This window comes from Crinia signifera, chromosome 4 (assembly GCF_055691185.1).
Source record: "Crinia signifera chromosome 4, ASM5569118v1, whole genome shotgun sequence".
NCBI lineage: Eukaryota > Metazoa > Chordata > Amphibia > Anura > Myobatrachidae > Crinia > Crinia signifera.
Genome location: NC_139220.1, coordinates 291,652,689 through 291,659,252, shown reverse-complemented (window position 1 = coordinate 291,659,252; position 6,564 = coordinate 291,652,689).

Genomic DNA, 6,564 nt, shown 5'->3' with positions numbered 1-6,564 from the left:
CCCCCCCTGTGTAGCAGCTGCCCGACACCCCCCCTCCCCAGCTACTGTGTAGCACACTAGCCGTGTCTGACGCACGCCTGGCACCCCTTTCCCCCTCTGTGTAGCAGCCGCCCAACACCCCCCCTCCCACGGCTACTGTTTAGCCAGGCCACCGCACGCCCGGCACCCCCCCTTCTCCATTGACAGGGTGAGCGCCGGGGCGACCCCCCCACACACACACACCGCCTGGGGCGCCCTGACAGAAATTCTTGTTAAAAGATAAATGTTTCTTGGGGCCACTTCAGGATCAGACATTGCTATCCAAATTCTGCCCCTTGGAACGCTGGTGGGACTATGCCTGCTCATGGTGGGCGGCTGATGTCACATGGCTTCAGCCGACTACAACAGACATAAAAATCAGTTTAGACTGACTTTTTTTCCCAAAGGGGAGAGGAATCATTTGATGGTCAGTGACCATCGAATGATTTCTCTACCTTTGGCTGCATGTGAGGGGATGTGTTCGAGTACAGAGGGGATCGGCGGTGGGGTGGGGGGCAGGCGTTTGGTGTTTATGGGCTCCCTAGGCACGGAATGTACGCTGCTTAGCGAGCAATGCAGAATCAGGCCCCTTATATGCTATCAGGCCCCTTATATGCTATATGGACCCCTAGGTATTTTAACTGTGTCGCTTTGGTTTTGAGTTGTGCTAAGATGGGGGAGGACGTTGGGTCCATTGAGTAGCTTCCCAATAGCATGATATCTGATTTATCTAAAATGACTTTGTAGCCTGATTCAGCGCCAAAGCCATCAATTATCGAGAGTATCGCCGGAATTGAGGACATGGGGTTAGTAACATATAGCAGCATGTCATCTGCGAAGAGGGATACTTTTAATTCGTATCCAGATATTTTAATCCCCTGGAAGTCAGGGGAGCGTTGCAGCAGCATCGCCAGAGGTTCGATGGCTATAGCAAAAAGTAGGGGGGGGGGATAAAGGGCAACCCTGCCTCGTACCCCTGTGGAGATTAAAATAATCTGATATCTGTCCATTACATATAATTTGGGATACTGTTGAAGTATATAACAGCTTTATATAGGAGATGAATTCCAGGGGGATACCAAATCTTTCCATCATTTTATATAAGTGGGGCCATAGGACAAGGTCGAAGGCCTTTTCTGGGTCAATAGGTGTTAGGACAGACCTGTTGTGAAGGTGTTGGACAGCGGCAATGACCTTCCTAACGTTGAGGACCGAATGACGGCCTGCAATGAAACCGGTCTGGTCGGGATGAATAATGTCAGGCATTATGCCCCATTCAGACCGCACATATTAACCGGTATATTGCCGTTTTTTTACCGTTTCAAAACGGTAATGTGTGCTGTCTGAAAGGTGCAGAGTGATTTTACAGTTTCCAAAAAACGGTTTTTGGAAACGGTAAATAGGGAGGGTCCTACCTGTTTCAGACCCGTTTATTTGGTGTCTAGAACGGGTCTGAAACGGAATCCCCCCCAGCGCAGGGAAGGGAATAGTCACGCTGGGGGCAAGGGGTCCCTGCAACTGTCAGCCGGGGCAAGTGTCAGCCGTGTCCTGCCCTGCCAGGGTGAGAGCGGGGGCTGCTGTTACAGGCGGCTCTGGCTGGGGTGCGGGCAGCTGTCTGCCCTGACTCACCGTCAGCCTGTAGGTTCCGGAGCGGGGCAGCAGCGGAGTGCGGGCTGCGGGCTGCGGGAGCCCGATGTGGATGTCCCGCTGCCTCCTCCTGGGGGGGGGTGTGTGGGTGTGGGTACCGCTTATCACTGCTCAGAGAGACACAGGCAGCAGCAGCGCAGGGTGTGCTGATGAGCGGGACGGAGAGCAGCCAGCGGTGCAGCTGATGGAGAGCGGGCAGGGGGGCGCATGGTGAGGTGATGCCCCCCCCCCCCCCCTGCCCGCTCTCCATCAGCTGCACCGCTGGCTGCTCTCCGTCCCTCTCATCAGCACACCCTGCGCTGCTGCTGCCTGTGTCTCTCCGAGCAGTGATAAGCGGTACCCACCCCCCCCCCCCCCCCCCCCCAGAGGGTGAGGAGGCAGCGGGACATCCACATCGGGGTCCCGCTGCCCGCACTCCACTGCTGCCCCGCTCCGGAACCTACAGGCTGACGGGGAGTCAGGGCAGACAGCCGCCCGCACCCCAGCCAGAGCCGCCTGTCCCCGCTCACCTCAGCGCCAGCAGTAGCAGCAGCCCCTGTGTCAGCACAGTGAAAAGCCCCTCCCCCCCCCCCCCAGGCAGTGCAGCGGGGACGGACGGCTCAACCTGGGCTGCGAGGGGGTGGGGGGGTGTGGACGCTGCTGCCCGGGGGTTCTCCGGGGACACACACACACACCTGTATACCAGTCCCCAGTGTCCCCCGGCCAGCGTTCTGGGGGGGACACCTGTATACTGGTCCCCAGTGTCCCCCGGCCAGCGTTCTTGGGAGGCGGGGGGACACCTGTATACTGGTCCCCAGTGTCCCCCCGGCCAGCGTTGGGGGGGGGGGGGGCTACCTGCACTGGCTTTGAACCTGTATTCGAAAGCTTTTCCAAAAACGGGTTTGCCAGGTAAAAAAAACGTTTAAGAGATCTGGTGTGAAAGGGGTTAAACTTGTGGTATTGTGAGGTCTCGTCCCTGTTTGGGATAATTAATGCTTAAATGAATAATCGTATGCAGTTTATTATTATATGTTATAAAATTGTTGCATTTGTGTTAGTTCCGAATTTAATTTCCTCATTATTCTGTTATAATTGCATTGATAATGCGCTATTTAAAAATGACAGGAATAAAGCAATAACCTGTTAAGAAAACTAATTATGTGCTTAATTAAATATCTCCATCACTGCAAGAGAACAATTGCTTTATGTATGTCTATCTATCTATCTATCTATCTATCTATCTATCTATCTATCTATCTATCTATCTATCTATCTATCTATCTATCTATCTATCTATATGTGTATATGTATATATATATATATATATATATATATATATCTATAGGTAATAGGGGAGGTAATAGGGGTCAAGAATTAAGAAGGAGAGCTTCTGGATTTACTCCTTGAATTCCCTTACACCTAGGGGATTAAATGAAGGCGTGGATATTGTGGCCTTTCTATAATCTTGAGGCCCTCTCCCCATTTTTCCTTTCCTTTCTCTTCCTTTGCCTTTTTCACTGCCACTTCACTGTTTTATATAATTTGAAATGAGGGGGTCCTTTTTTGGTTATAAAGATCTCGATGGAAATAGGAGGATGACTTATTAACAGGAGCATCTCCCGTATTGATAACTAATATTTGAACCACATAGACATCCCCCATATATAAAATATACCCAGAAGAAGGGAGACTGTGTGTAGTTCACGATTTCCCACTTATAGTTCATCATATTTTATTTAAAAGATTAATCAGGCCAGTATAGCTGAGGGATCATATTCCATTTAGGGAAGGTATTTAAATCATTACCCATAAGGGAACATATCGGTCACCTTTGATAATTATTACACCTAAGTGACCTCAAGGATTTAGTTGTGAATAAGCACACAGTATATAATTAGGAGGCTTTTTAAGCACCATAAACACAATATCACATATGTACGCAGGAGGATAAACTCCACTAAATATTAAATCCTATTCTATATTAAGGTTAATATATAAATAAACAATAAGCACTGTAAGGTTCTTAAACCTTTTAGGTAGGTTCACTTATCTTAGTCTTATACTAAGAAATTATATCAATTTAATAATTGTATCACTTACAATAAGAAGAAGTTTATTCCAATAACCTAGTTAGTTTGCGTTCCAAGGCCACTTAAAAATTGCGTCTTTTTGGAGCACTCATTTAAGAATCATTTAAGGATTTTTCAGGGGATTAACCCCTTTAGTTTAGGAGCACAGGTTGGGATATTAATATAGAGTCCCAGCTATTTATAACACCTTCCAGACACTTATACTAAATGTAAATGTAGCACGCACTTTATTATTATCACTTTATCGGTTTTGCGTTCCATGACCGCCAAAAATGGCTTCAATTTGGAATGCATTTTGTAGCTAATATTAAAATTCATGAGCATATATATTTCTTAGTCCTAGGCTAAATGAACCAGATCCACGCTGTAATTACAGATTACCCCTTTATAAATATGATGTAAATAGCATCAGTAAATTATGCTTATATTTATGCACTAAACTTACATTTCATCAGCCTGGGATTCTATATCGTTTTATTTTTAAACATAGTCGTAAATTTTATGTTTAACTGCTTAAATTTAGTGATTTGTACACTTATATTGACATATTAAACTTCTGGTTGTCATTTTCAGTGGTGAAGTATATTTGCGTTCCACTGAACCAATATGGCGTTCATTTGGAACGCACGGCGAATACGCCGAGCATTCCCCTTTTATTCAAGATCGAGTTTAACTTATAGGTTGTTCAGCCCCAGCAGCAGTAGTTGGGTTAAAGAGGGTTGCACTCTATCACCCGTGGGTTTTATGGTTATATGCGGTGAGGCAGAATATGCTTAGTCCCTCTAGAGATTTACACAGGAAGTGACGCATCTCATTTGGAGATGTGTCGAAGGTAATGAATCACATGTGCGTTCCACTGAACCAATATAGCGCCCATTTGGAACGCACGGCGAATCCGCCGAGCGTTCCCTCACTTCTATTTTTGGTTCTAACCCACTGGTTGTTTTGCCTTAAGAACGGTAGTGGGAATTTGAAAGGTTATACCCCTTCATCCGCTATTCCATGGCTAATACAGTAAGTTATGACCAGAAAACGCTTGGTCCTTTCATAATTCCTTACAGGAAGTGACATATTTCATTCAGTCCTATATATAGCCTTGAATTTAGACAGGCTGTCATTCAGCTTTTTGGATACACAGGAGTGAACATCCGGTCACCTTGCTCTACTGTGAGTATTCTTATTGCACCTTGAAGTATGGGGATTGATGCTCCTGTTCTTAGTCATTGTCTTATATGGATTACTATCTATGTATGTATACTGATTGGGCTTTCATGTTTACTTCCTAAGTGTTTTTGCGATTGAATCTTGAAGTTAACACCTGTTAAATAGTGGGAGAATCAAAGTGTTAAAGGGATATACCCTGAGCCATTTTTTTACAAGAGCTTTGTTATTTGGCAAAATGTAAGTTTTTACATACCCTTACACTTATTTGGTGTTGGTGATGGCATAATAGAGTGGGAAGGGAAAAAAAACTATTCCCGCCACCATGTACATCTCTTCATTTAGATTTATACCCACAAAACTCTTATGTGGAATATCCGTCTATTTTCAATCATTTTGAGATACCACAAGAAGGTATCTGTTTTTTATTGAATCATGTAACCATTCACAATATGTATGAATGTTATGAATTTATATTATATTTTATGCACAGAGGTGAGAGACCCTCTAAATGGGTTCATAAAAGTATGTTACAAATGTGAATTGATGGTATGTTAGTAATTTTCTCTCTTTTGGTGGGACACACCCCTATGTATGTATCCGTTTATCTATTTTGATGAAATTGATTGTCTAAATTCTTCTTCTCCATTGTCCTCTTCTCCTCTTGAACTTCTTTTTTAATCAAAATGTTATGCATACTTATTCTGATATACACTATTGTCATTTTTCAGTACAACTGCATTTGTGTCAATCAAGTCGTCAAAACGCCCCTGATGAAGTCACGTGGTTGACGAAACGCGTTGGGCCTGCTACTGTATTGGATCATTGTACACTGTATGATTTGATTCCACCGAATGAACGTGTAAAACTGTGTATCTTTTATAAGCCTATTTGCAGGCTTTTTATTAAATATTTGTACTTTTATTATCAAAAGGGAAAGTTGTGTATTTTCACTTTAAGCGCACTCTGTATCTGTATTGTATTTCTATCTGTTTTGAGTCCCGGCTAACAGGGGACTTTCAGATGTGCTGCTGTCCACTAGTAGGGCGCGGATTTAGGTATCTTTTGCCCTTTATATATATTTATATATATATATATATATATATATATATATATATATATATATATATATATATATATATATATATATATATATATACCCACGGACATCCGCCTGGACCGGAAATCGCACCGGGTGAAGCCGGGACGCTCCCTGGTACTTGGTGAGTATGCAAATACTGACACTATTTAAATGTTTTATATGTCACTATGTTTTTTGTTCACCTTGAAAAATGGGTATCCAATCCCCGAAATGTCGCCACCATTCAATAAATCACTGTTTATATTCGTGGAGTGCCGCTGATTGCTGATTGCTTTTCCTATACAAACGTGCCAGGAGGCACCCACGGAGGCTGTCCAGTTATAGGAGTGCCAGGCGCTACGGGCACTCTTCACACCGGCGTAAGGGGCTGCACCCCCTTAATTTTTGAACTTTTGTATTGTGAGACATATGGTTAGAATTGTATGACAGATGGCCTGTATTGCAACTTGAGTTATAGGTGAAATGTGTTAAATAGAGAGTATATGATTTGGAAGGGGGTGTTTATTTTTTTGTTTAATTAAAAAGTGGTTACATAGCAATAGTATAGTAGGGTGTTTTTGAGTCAGG